Here is a 13,411-nt window from a genome sequence, read left to right as displayed (position 1 = left end):
AAGGAATGCGGATGAGAAAGAAGATTCCTGAGCATCCTGGATTCTTTTTTTAAGATTGTTTATTTGTTTGTTTTTTATTTGACAGAGAGTGAGAACACCAGCAGAGGAGAGGCAGGCAGAGGGAGCGGGAGAAGCAGGCTCCCCACTGAGCAGAGAGCCCGATGCGGGGCTCGATCCCAGAACCCTGGGATCATGACCTGAGCTGAAGGCAGATGTTCAACCAACTGGGCCACAGGCACTCGTAAATCAAATCTTTAAAAAAAAATTAAAAAATAAAACTGAGGGGAATTCAGATTAAAGTCCTGCCCCCCCCCTCAAAAAAGTAGCAATAGGTAATAATTTAATAATCACTACCTTTTGTCAGTCCTGATTATGTGCGGAGGGTTTTGTAGGTTATCTCACTTTTTTAAAAGATTTTATTTATTTAAGAGAGAGCATGTGTATGAGCATGAGCAGGAGGAGAGAGGGGGGATCCAAAGGAGACTCCGTGCGGATCGAGGAGCCTGATGTGGGGTCTGTTCCATGACCGTGAGATCGTCGCCTGAGCCAAAACCAGGACTCAGTTGCTCAACTGACTGAGTCACCCAGGTGCCCCCCCCGCCAACTGTGTAAAGGAAGATATTGATCCTCCTTTTCTCAGATGAATGAACTGAGATCTGGAGATTTTATGTAACTCGTCTCCATCACACAGCCTGTCCTGGGTGGACCTGAGGTTTGAACCTGGATTTGCTTTTAAGCACTAGGCCACACCCTCAGAACAGAGCCAGAGCTCCTGCGGGTCAGGAGAGGGTTCTAGCGCTCTCGGTAATTCCTGGCCAGCTTCATCGCTTGCCACCCAGGCCCACCCTGCCCCTGGAAGCTTTTTCAGGCTTCAGGCCCACTGCACCTTTCTCTTGGTGGGTAGGGAGTTGGGGGTGGGGTATGGTGTGTGTGTGTGTGTGTGTGTGTGTGTGTAGCTTCTGTCCTTAATGGCAAGAAAAAAAGAAATGCAAGTGTTGAGGCTAAGGCCTTTGCCTTGTAGACGTTTGTAATCTGAAAAGATAAATGTTGCCAGAGCAGTAACTCTGACTCTGCTGGGACAGCCGAGGACAGAGAAACAGAAGACATTTGGGCCAAGACTGGACCACTGGGTCATGGTCCCTGCGTTGTTCTAAGACCCGATGGGTAGCCACGTCAGGCCGCAGGCATCTTATGGACAGGACCTCTGTCATAAACCGATAAGAAGGTTTTCACTGAAGCATGGTAGATCCTTGGTATGCAGAGTTCATGTGCTTGGTTTCGGCTATTAAAATGACCACGCGTCTATGGTATATTGTCAGCGTAAGTTTGCTGAGTGAGACACAGATCTGAAGGACTTCTGTGAGAGTGTGTCATTAGCCTGGGAGAGGGCCCAGGCGGCTGCCAGCAGCCCCATCTCCACGAGCGGGATCCTCCTCTGGGAGGGCTCCCGGGGGCTTCTAGACAACAAGGCTTACTGTAAATGCAGTCTGCGTTCCCTGCATGTGGTTTCCTGGCCTGTCCGGACAGTGAAAGACTTGGAGGCCAGCAGGCTGTCCTTCTGGCCCGTTGCAAACGGCTGCCGGCTGCCCGCCCTGAGGATGGGTGGAGTGCTGTTTGCAGATCTCTCCCTGATTGATAGGGCTTGTCTGCAGAGATGGTGATTGATGTCTGCTTCCTCTCACTTCTCCTAGGTGAGCTCCTCCTCTTTTCCGTTTTCTTGGTCAAGAACTGTCTCATTGTCACCACCTCCTATCTTCTGTTCCCAACAGTCAGCCCTTTGCTCCATGGTCTTGAACTTGGACTGGTGTCCTGTGTCCCGTTCCCTTTTCCACACCACACCCGATCGTGTCTTGGTGGGACAGGGAATTGCCTCTGAGGCTCAGAAAGGTCTCCCCTCTATAGTGAAAAAGCAGCCCATGTGGACCCATCCTCTGTCCTCTCGCAGGCCAGCTCCCCTGCACCCAGCCCGCCCCTGCCAAGTGTCGGGGTTGTCTGAGTGAGAAACGCACAGCCTCACGGCCAAGGCCCAGCCGAGCTGGTCCCGAGGTGATCCTTAGTAGGTGTAGATCACCGGGAGCCTCAGAGCTCTGCCAAAATCACTTGGCCACGGCCCCAAGATAATATTTGAAGTCCTTGTGCTAGAGAGTGTCAAAGGATAATGTACTCTTTCCCCCTCTGCCTTACCTTCCCCCAGCGCGGCCAACACTTGACGTCTTTTTATCAGATGAGCTTGGCACCGCCAGGACGGGCTCCTCGCGCCAACGTGGCAGCAGCCACAGCCCCTCAGCTTGTTAGACTGAAAGAATGTGCCGTTTTAATTAATGATATGTAAATATCCTTGAATGGGCCACATTTGCATATTAAGAGAGATTTGCGGAATCTGCGGAGTAATATATTTTAATTAAGGATTAATTAAAAATAATGGGAATTTCATTTCGCCTGGCAGAATCCGTTTAGATTTTAGCACACGTCTGCTTGGGAGTCTGGTAGGAAGGCTCTGCGTTACGATTCCCGCAGATGAGAGAGGCGCTCCTGTGTTTATCATCTTGGAACCCCATTCCGGGGAGCAAAGGGAATATAAAAGGGGTACAATTTTCCTCTCGCCTTCCCCAACACCCACCCATCTTCTTGCCTCCTCTTTGTGAGTTTAGGGCTGTTTTGGTATTCTTTATGGTAAAGTAAGTAAATGGCTCTGAGACACGGAACACTAGTTGTGTTGGCAATTATGTTAATGGGATGCTATTAGGCTATGATTCTATATGAGCAATTGGGGAGAAGAAATGCCTTACTGAGAGAGAATGATACAACAGACGTCTGTCTTATTGATATAGCTCCAGTGGTGCTTTCTGCATAATTACACTCGGCCACTTTCTTTGGGTGGGGGAGAGGCCGCTGCATTAGGGAGTCGGCGACAAGGGATCGGGGTGAGGGGTGCCCCCTAATCAGTGCACAGAGGACATGGGGAGGCAGGGCAGGCTCTCCCAGTCGAGGGTGGCTGTTGGCAGGTGAGCAGAACTCGGTTCCCGGGGATCCTCCCTTCCTTCTCCTTCGCCTCCCTGGAAGCAGTCTCAGGTAGGGATGGCCTTTCCAGAAGCGGGCATCCGTGGAGTAGCCTCACTGTCTCTCGGACCTTCAGCCTGGGGGGATCGACCCTGCCGCCCTGTCCCAAGTTCGCAAAGCAGATCCCCGTCCAGGGGAATCCGCTCTCTCCCCGAACCGTCCCCGGACACACACAGAAGCTCGCAGCCTTCAGTACTGCCGCCCACCTGGCTGGCTGTGCTGTGCGTGGGCACCTCTGGGGCTTGTCCTGGTCCCTCCTGGGGCCTCGGGAAGCCTTCCCCCCTTGCCTTCTAAGGCTGCTGTAGGGTTGGAGACGGAATGGCCAGCTTGCCCTTCCAGAGGGCTGGGGACACTTCCTCTTGCCTCTCTGACTGCTTCCAGAGTATGAGGCCGAGCAGTCTGTCAAGAGAGGAAGCCCGACTGTGCCCTCAAGTGACCGAGGCCCCAAGCGTGGACTGCTGAGAGCTGCCGGGACAGCAAATTTGGTTTTCTTCCCTTACCGTAACTCACCCTCAGGGAGATCTAGGGGAAATAGCCTAGGACCTCTTTTAGAGCTGATGGCCTGAGGCTTGCATCTTTCAAGCAAATTTCCGGATTGTTTTGATGATTGCCACTAGGAGAAATGCTGGGGAGGGACCTGGGTGGGGGGCAGTGTGTGTGTGGGGGGGGGAGCTGACAATTACGCTTCCACACAGCCCTTTCCAGGAGAATCCCCTGGTGGGAAATTTCAGCACTTCCACTGGAAGCTTGAACTCCGTTTCCCCCTTACTCTCATCAAAAAATATGTGTCAGCTGCCCCCTCTTCTCCCCCACCCTGTGCGACTCCTGTAATTCATGAATTTAGGGGAACTCCACCTAGGAGCACTGCCGCGGTGGCCTTTCCCTGTACGTATCCTGGTGTCTCGGCGGCCAGCCCGCGGGAGGCATGGGGTCAGGACTGAAAGGAAGATAGGGCCGAAGCGGGATACACTGATGTGTGGAGAGCGCAGGAGGGACGGGGGCTTTCAGAGCAACAAAGCCAGTCTGGGGCAGAAAAACCGGGGTGGGGAGCATGGCAGAGAGAGGGGCAGCAAGTGAGGGGGCGAGGCAGCCTGGAAACCACGGCCTGGGTGCCGGTGAGATGGAGGGGACTGGGAACAAAGCATGGGGGGAGGACCCCAAGGAGTGATCTCTTTCTGCCCCTGTCCGCGCGCCTGTGTGCACTTTGCAAAGGCGGTGGTGCCGTATCTAATGCAAATGGAGAAAATGCAGTTTCTGGTAAGTGTTCCCTAATAAATAACATCAAGTCTTCTTCCCTATCAGCTGGTGACATCCCGCATTTCTCTTCCCTATGCGCCAGCCCAAGACATTTAATGATGTGGCGCTCCTTATGGGATGTGAGGTCCATGCTAATATCTCCCTCGCACAAAATGGTGGGAACAGATTCAGCCCAGCTCAATTATTCTGCACCGACAGAAATCACAAAGTAAATACGTATACATTTCACATACACAGAGAGACCTCTCGCTCGCTCGTTCTTTCTCTGAAGTCCGTGAAGTTCTACTCTTGTTTTTTCTTTTTATTCTGTAGAAATTTTTCCAGGGCTAGTGCTTGGTCGCTGGAGGATTTCATTAATGGAATGAAGTAAAAATAATCAATTTCAGATGTTCCCCGTGTTTGTGCTAATGGTCTCGCTAACAATTCTGATTAGCCGTGTGAGATGGAATTTTTCTTTTAAATGACTGCGCGCCGACGTTCAATATGGGCCAACTTTGGGGGCGCGTCATGCGTGTGTCTGCGTGTGCCTGCACGCGTGTGCCTGCGCCGCCGCCCCCACCCCTGCCTGCCTGGAGCCGCGTGCGGGGCTTACACGCGTCTGCCCTTTCCCTTCGCGGCTTTACCACCTCCTTCATGTTTAATTTCCCCTGCCGTAACCCTGTCCCTCCGCCAGTGCGGTTTCTGAAAGGCTGTTCGCCGTTCTTTGCTCCCTGCTCGTAAGTCTGGGCCATTTCTGGGAACCTGTATGAAAGGCTGATTTCTTTCTTTTTTCCTTTTTGTAAGAGGTGGGGGAGGGTCGGAGAAGCGGGTGAAATCTGCATTCGAATCAATGGAAAGCCGCCATCGCCATCGGGGAGGAGAAGGTTCTCTGGGCGTCTGGGTGTGGGAATCCGTGGTGTGTGTTTTCCCTGTGGCTCATGCCAGCCCAACGGGGAGCTCATCAGGAAGTGCTGGCCTGCCCATATGCCTCACCTTTCCTTTCTTCCCCAGACCCCCTTGTACTTTCCAAGAATGAATAAATTAAATTGAAGAGAGTCCACAGTGGATTTTCCATTATTAATATGTTTCTTTTTATTTATTTTTCATGTATTTTTCTTACTCTGTTTTTTTTTTCTTCCTCCCTTCCTTTTTCTTTTCTGCCCTCAACGATCGATTCCCCCGTCGACATGCGGAGTCTCCAGCCCCACTATCCACCCCCCAACCCTCACCACCACCACCACCACACCCCCCCTCCCCCCGGCCCCGTGAGCAGGGACAGCCTGTGTGCGACTCCACATAGACACTCACAGATGTAAACACACCGCAGAGGGCCACTGCATGTGTGAATTGTTTATACTTCCTCCCTTTGATAAGCTGTCATCTGTGGGCACTGCTCGGGGATTTGATCCCCGTGATCTCTCGACCCCGAGGAAGACATTAAACACCCTCCCGGACCCTTTGCTCTGCCTGTCTCTGAACCTTTCACTCTCCTTTAATGAGAATTTCTCCTAATTATTTCAGTGGCTGCAGCAGAGGGACCGCAGTGTACTTAGATCTCGATACTGGGACGTGACTGTTATGCTGATAGAGGCAAGAGATCAATAATTTAGGCCCTGGCTTTAATGGCAAAGCTGAGAGCTTAAGTGTCTGCATTCAGGTTGAGTCTTAGAGGTTCCTGGAGTATTAATGATTTCCACAGGATTTTCTCCCCCTTCTTAAGCTGCTGCTGATCAGCATTCCTATACCTGCTAAATTGTATTTGTGAAGAGATATGTGCCTCATCTCTGGGAACGTATGTCTCTGCTGCACGTAGATGTGCAGAAGCGTGCCGGGACCTCTTGTGTGTACGTGTGATTATTTGCAAACATGGATCTGCACAGAGGCACACACAGACTTCTATCTTTGTTCTGATCTGGGGACCTTCCTCAGGCACTCACTCTGGCTTTGGGGCTACCCACAGTTTGTCCTTTCCCCAATTTGTCTGGTAAATGTTCAGACACTTCAAAGGCAGGGGGAAATGTCATTCCTTCCCCCCACCTTCTTTCTTTTTTCTTTCATTTTCTGTCTAATTCTCCCCTCTGTCTTAAAGCTGCAGTTGTACTTGGTGGAAAGGGGCAACACCAAAGCCTGTAGTCGCTCAGATGTGGGTATGCATGTCTGTGTAATAAATGGGGTTCTTATCCACAGTCATTCGTTGAGGAATTCCGGCAAACCTCTTTGGACCCCAACAGACTATTATAATATATGCTTATTAACTGAACAGATAAATGCTGTGAAAATGATCATAGTATATGACACATTTTACATTAAAGTTATACAGGGGGAAGAGGGGAGCATACCTCCCTCGAGGGATTTTCTTGGGAGATTGGCCCCTGGAGTGTTGATCAGCTACAATAACGGAAGGTGTAAGTGAGTAATCAGTGCTGTCCTCAGAAGGTCAGAGAGGGGCTGCGGATCCCTGGAAAGGGGTACCACTGTCCTCCAGGGGACCCAAGCTCTAAGGGCCACCACTTCTCTCTACTTTTGTCAGCCCAGCCTCTCTGGCATCTTTTTTTTTTTTTTTTCCTGGAAAATCTTCTGGTATTTTTAAGTTGCCTTAGGACACTAAGCTCTTATACATCTGCTTATGTTTGGGCCCTAAACTTCTCAACTGGTTGGCATTCGTAAGGGAATGTGGAGTGATTCCATACTGATCTCAAAACGTGTGACACCAGCCACTAGGGGGCGAAGCGACAGACGTGCGAAGTTCTCAGGAGTTTCCTGTCCACCTCCTCGAGAGCTCAGCTCAGGGAACCCATAGGCAGGGTGCAGAGAGGGACTTGAATAACTGTCAGTGTTTCACACACTGGGAGCCCGGGGCACAGTGACACAAGTGATCGGAGCTGAAACTAAGACTTGGGCACTTGTAGGTTCCAACCATGAGCCGGATTTCCCCACCCGGTGGACCTTTCAACACGTGGCAGGTTTTATTCACCTTGAACTTGTCCGTCACCAGTCAACCTCCACTTCTGCTTCTCAGTTCATTAAGGTTTTACCTTTACATGAGATGGTGCTGTTTCTGGGTCCCTGAAATGCTTATTTCTAGAAGCAGATCTCCCTTCATTGTATCAAGTGTAGGTTTTGGGGGGTCATGACCTACGTATGAACAAGGGGGAATGGGACGTTGACCTCTAGGTGGGAGAGCCTTAGCGTCTTTGTGTTTTCAGTACCGTTCCAGTCAGTTCTGTGGCTGAGGTAGGCACATAGTTTCTTTCCCTCGCCCTTGCCTTTGCTCTGCTCTGCCAAGGTCATCGTTTCTTTGCTGAGTTGGAAAGCTGGACCTTGGTAATTGCCACCAAAACCCTTTTTCCTGTTAAAAGAGATAGCCTAGGGATTTGGAGTAAAGACCAGCAGTCAAAGAGGCCTGAGAAAGCTATAAATAGGCATGGAATGTCCTGGATAATTCTGTGGTGGGGAAATTAATTCTGAACCACTAAGTACCATTAAGAACTTGATGCCAACTAAATAGGCAGAAATTTTTACAGATGCTGCCAGAATTTCAAAGCCACCCAGTGTGCCATAGCTTCAGGGGAGCAAAAGTACTAACTCTGACAAACTGGGGAAAATGAAGAAACACAGGTCTGAATCAGCCGAGCCCTAGACATCACGGATCCTAGGGGGGCAGAGACCAAAGGTCATCCCGAGGGGTTGGTCAGAGAAAGAAGTCACAGGCTCACCCTACCGGAAATATCTTCAGACTGGAGGGGATGGTGTTAGGATTTTCCGGTACCCGTGAAAGTAAACCCCTTCTTTCCATGGTACTTTATGGGTTACTGAATGCTTTCATATCTGTATTCCTACGTGATCTTCAAAACACCCCGAGGAGATTGGCGAGGAAAATACAGTTATCTCCGTGTTAAGATGAGGATACCGAGGTTTAGAGGTCTAGAATGGCTTGTTTAATGTCACATGGCTGGGAGAGGTCAGGGCCAGGACAACTTACTCATCCTGGACTGCTAGGTGATGTCTACACAACTCTCCCCCAAGAGTGCTGGTGCAAAAATTCGTAAAACCATTTCATTCATAGAAATAGAATAGAAATAAAGGTTCTCTTCTGGATCTCTTTTCTACCTCTGGCATGCAGCCCTTAGCACTGAAGAGAATAGGACATTCCTTCCTTTTACTATTCACTTACAAAGTATTAATAGTAATAGCCACCCTTCTCCGCTTTCCAAGCGCCCCCCTGGCGGAGACGGCAGTCTCTACTGAGTGGTGCCCCACCCTCGTGCTGAGCACGTGGAGATGGAGACCGAGCCGGCCAGAACCACCTTTGGCGAGTGCGCTTCCCCCTCTGATGAGGGCACCTGAAGCCGTTCTGTTGTATGCCGCGCCCCGGGCTGCCCGTCATGATGAGGGGTTCACGCACTTGACCGGCTTTTCCTTTCATGTTCTGCCCTTGTAGCTGCAAGATCCTTTCACTTGGTATTACGCATATCATTATGAATGAACTCCAGGACCCCCGTCCAGCACTAAGGACTAATAAGCACAGTCTTCCTGCGTTTTCTCCCACTGGACCTGCTTGGATGAAACCTTCTAAGCAGATTCTGGTGTGGATTGGGCATGAGACTTTCATATTTCGTCAGACAGGGAAATATGAGACTGCCACAACAATACCATCTAGACAGCAGGGTGACCTAAACAATGAACATTTATTTCTCCCAGTTCTGGAGGCTGGGAGACCCGAGATCAGGGCACCAGCTGATTCCGTTCTCAGTGAGAGATGCAGATGGCCGCCTTCTCCTTGTATCCTTACGAGGTGGTGAGAAGCTCTGGTGTTCCTTCCTCTTGGACTAAGGACACTCATCCTGTGGTGAGGGACTCTGCCTTCAGGATCTAATCTAAACCTAATGACTTCCCAGAGGCCTGCCTCCCTACTACCATCTCATTGGGGGCTAGGGCTCCAACACGTGCCTTTTGGAGAGACACAAGCATTCAGTCCAGCGCACTAGGTTTTGGACTTGGTGCTGGTCATGTTCTGTGTAGTCTGTATGCCAAGTCTCCTTCCGTGTCTGCAGTTGGAGCCTGGCAATGTTTTATCCCTTCTCCCTCAGGAGGACCCCTATCCCCTCCACCCCAGTCAGGTCCTGCTGGTAGGCATGTGCTGTTTCCATCAGGCCTGACTGGCGCAGTCTGCAGACAGGGTCCCCTCATGGCCGTTCTGGAGCCCACCTTGATAGAAGAAGGCTGGATCTCAGTCGCTCACTGCACAGAGGGGAACAAGAAGGAAAGGGAGGGGTTTGCATTCTCTGTGCTGCCACAGGTCATTCTCTCTATTGCCTGCGATAAACCCAGGCCTCCATGGGCCCATGAAGTGTTTTTATAACCAGGCTGTATTTGCCCCGCCAACTGCCTGGGTTTCCACTTGCGATGCCTTCTCTGCTTTCAGATTCCTTCCTGAACAAGCAGATCCCTTGAGGTACTGGATTTTTATCGTTGAAGCAGAGTAGGGCTGGCTCTAGACCAACTGAGAAGGGAACCGAGGACAAACGAAAATATGAAATGAACGTCAAATCCAGGTGGGCCCCAAGGTCCAACCAAGAGGGCAGGCGAAGAGTATTTGGAGGTAGAGGCGAGAGTACCCGGCTGAAGGCGGGCGACTCCCAAACTCCAGAGGATCGGGCATCGTGGGCCCTGGAGCAGGGCTGCCGGGGGTGGGGGTTGTCTCAAGGACTTCTGGGGCTCCAACGCGAGGTCCTGAAATGGGTTACAGGGAAGGGTTTTAAGAGGATCACCTCTGGAGTGGGGCTGCCTGGGTTCAAAGCCTGGCCCCTCGATTTGCCTGCCACGTGATGGTGAGGTTTTGTTTTTGTTTTGTTTTGTTAAAACTGTCCTGCTTCCTACGTGTTGGCTTCGTCGTTGTTTTCCAGGAGCCTCGCCTGACTCGCTCCCGATAGCTGCTGAGCGTTCCTTTCCTCAAAGCTTCAACCGTGACCTTAAGCCAGGTTGAGGTCTGCCTGTAAATGGACTTGCTGCTCCAGAGCCCCCTGTCCCCATAGCACTGACGGCCTGGATGTTTTTTGCTTTCGCAGAAGGCTGTTGCGTCAGCCTCCTCTGATCACAGTCACACCCATCAGGATTTTGGGCCGAGTGTCCAACCACCCTCTCCCCAGCTGGAAGGTACCGCTAAAGTCTCAGCATCAATCGTAGCCAAGCCTTCCTGGCTCATGGCAAGGAAGAATATCTTCCATGCATGTACTGCCTTCTGTTTACGAAGTGCATTCATTTGCACCATTTACTGACAGTCTTTAAGGTGCTGTGAGGTCTGCAAAAAACAAAAGTGTAAGCAGCGATATCTGCCTTAGGGGAGCTTCTGGGGCTCAGGAGAGAAGACGACATTACCTAGACTGCAGACAATAATGTTCAGGAAAGTTGTAATTAGATGTCGTGGATTGAAAGTACAGTGATATCTCCGAGACAAAAGCAGTGGCTTCGAGGTCGTGGTAATTAGAGTTGGCTTGTCCAGAAGGGGCGGTGTAGGATGAGCCAATGGGGGGAGGCGCAGGGGTGATGGCGGGGGAGGCAGTGGCCAGCTCCCAGAAGGTTATCAGAGTCGGAATTACTTCTGCATGGGGAGGGAGTGACGGCGAGGAAGGAGGCCTGCCTGTTGTGCGGGATTGGGGTTGGCTTAGCCGTGGATTAAGAAGACGATGTAGACGGAATGTCTGTGCCCCGCAACGGTCCTGTGTTGAAACCGAATCATCAGGGAGGTGGTCTCTGGGGGTGCGATCTTTGGGAGGAGATGAGGTCATGGGGGTGGAACCCCCGTGGATGGAGTTAGGAGAGCGCTCCCTCGCCGCTTCTGCTTGCGAGGACCGAGCGGAAAGACGGCCATCCCTCTGTGACCCAGGAAGCGGCCTCCCGTCAGACGCCAAGGCCCCTGGCACCCTGCTCTGGGACTTCTCTCAACCTCCAGAAGGGTAAGGAGGGAATTTCTCATTTGTAGACTGATGGCTGCCGGTCTAGGGCATTTTCGTTATAGCAGCTCAAACAGAGTAAGACAGATAGGAGGAGTAGGGGCCAATCATGGCAAGGAGACAAAGAATTTAAAGTAGGTAGTTCACATAGATATTTTGCCCTTTAGTTCACCCACAGCGCCACCCATTCAGCAGTCCTTGCCCATTTTACAGAAAGCATCCGTGACGATGGCTACAGGGACGTCTGTGCGAAGCCATGCTCTTTCCCTCCAGCGTGCGGTCATTCGCGGCAGGCCTGCAGGCTGCCCGTGGTTGGTCTGGGGGAACCGCTGTGGCTTTCTTACACAGGAAGTGTGAGTGCAAGGGGAGTTGCCAGTGAAGCTGTTTACCGCACACGGATGCATCTGTTTCTCGAGGGCGAGGAAATGGTCTGGTGGAACGTAACGAGCAATCCACAAGGCAGACCCCAGGGTCAGATTATGAACGCAGGTCCCAGGATCTGCCCCCTTTGCCCGGGATCCAGGAGCAACCAGCCCGTTTGCACCCACCCAGGGCGCGCTCTGCATCACAGCCCGTATCTAAGGCCTGATCCTTTTGGGGACTGTATCTCTCCGATTTATGATGCTTTCAGATTACCAAACACAATTCATTTGGCAATGAAAGAAAACAGTTTTGTGCTATTGCCTCTGTGTATGGGAAATTGCGTTTTTGATGAGCAGAGCTGTTGGCCTTCTTCACAGTCCTCGTTGAGAACATGAGCTGGTAGCCAGGGCCTCGGGTGAAAAATCCCAGGACAATCATCCTGCTGCCAGAGGCCATCTAGAGGGAAGGGGACTTTATCCCTGCTATCCATTAAGCTGTGTTTGCGATCTGTTGGTTTAGCCCATGTATATACTAATCAGTATTGGAACAAAATAACTATTTCTTTTTTTTTTTTTTTAAAGATTTTATTTATTTATTTGAGAAAGAAAGAATGAGAGAGAACATGAGAGGGCAGAAGGTCAGAGGGAGAAGCAGACTCCCCGTGGAGCTGGGAGCCCGATGCGGGGACTCGACCCCAGTATTCCAGGATCATGACCTGAGCCGAAGGCAGTTGCTTAACCAACTGAGCCACCCAGGTGCCCCAAGTCACTATTTCTTAAAGAATATTTCTGTGATCAAGTCTGTTGTCAGAGAGAGAGATGGGGGTTGTTGAATTGGGTTATTCTTCTCAAAGCTTATTACGTTTTTTGGGGGGAGGGGTTGAAAGGGGGCATTAAAGCAACCGGTTGTCTGGCACCTGTTAGGAGAAAGGCAGAGGGGCTCACTGGAAGAGGAGGGTTTCTGTGTCTTCTCTATAGGGGGGTTCTGGCTAGTTCCTATCCAAGACATTAGTTCCCTTAATCCCTGGTGGTCTGCCTGGGTGAGTCCCTAGAGGTGCCACTCTTCTTTTCAGTTGCCTCTGAGCTCAACCAGTGGGAGATATTTTATCAGCCAGAGATTGTTTCCTTTTCTTAGTCTTTACTACTACCAACACGGCACTGAGGAGACCAGTGTTAAGGGTACCACCTCTGCAAGCCCTTCCCTGGGGTCTGGTCTGTGGGGCCATGTCACAGACAATTGTTTTTGCTGCTGATGTACTCTGTTAATTAGGACGTGCTGTCTTCCAGCTCCAGGTGTGTGTGTATCAGGGGGAACCTCTCTGGAGATAGAAGGTACCTTCAGGTCATTTTAATTTAAATTTACCTAAGATGGTGAAGAAATTCGGTCAATGGTAAGGCCACTGCCTTCACGTAGTCAGGGAGAGAAAGAAACTAAATCACGTTCCCCTCGTATCGTCTCGTGCCCAGGCCAAGGTTTTGAGAAACTGGCTTGCCAATAACTGTAAAAACCTTCTATGGGTTTTCTTCCCACTCCTCATCCTCCCCCTAAAGGTTACATGGCTTCCACGCTCTTAATTAACCACATCAAATACTTTGTTACCTCGTCTGGGCTGTTTATTCGGTTGATGAATGATACCCAGGCAGGAGATGATGGTGAGGAGAAGGAGGACTCAGAAGCGCTTGTCGAAATCTGTGGGCACTTTGAAAGGGAGAAGATGACTCATGAGGCAGGCAGGGAGCCCGTTTGCTGTGGTGGCCGCTGGAGGGGCAGGGGCCCACGGTCAGGACGTAGGGATCTCT

The 13,411-nt window shown here is 51.0% G+C and overlaps 1 protein-coding gene across 5 annotated transcripts in view; it reads left to right on the top strand.

Annotated features, from left to right (window-relative positions):
• PBX1 (PBX homeobox 1) overlaps positions 1-13,411 on the top strand; it is a 277,953-nt gene that overhangs the window by 96,422 nt on the left and 168,120 nt on the right. Inside the window, exon 1 of one of the 5 annotated variants that reach the window (XM_045081193.1) lies at positions 5,641-11,252. The exons of the other annotated variants lie outside the window; for them this stretch is intronic. The gene's annotated coding sequence lies outside the window, so the exon portion shown is untranslated. Of the gene's footprint in view, positions 1-5,640; positions 11,253-13,411 lie in introns of those variants that run through there. 5 annotated transcript variants of the gene reach the window in all.

Source organism: Mustela putorius, unplaced genomic scaffold, assembly GCF_011764305.1.
Source record: "Mustela putorius furo isolate JIRA1106 unplaced genomic scaffold, ASM1176430v1.1 tig00000508_pilon_pilon_pilon, whole genome shotgun sequence".
NCBI lineage: Eukaryota > Metazoa > Chordata > Mammalia > Carnivora > Mustelidae > Mustela > Mustela putorius.
The sequence above is the reverse complement of the archived record's forward strand: the minus strand, read 5'-3'. Positions and strand labels throughout refer to the sequence as shown.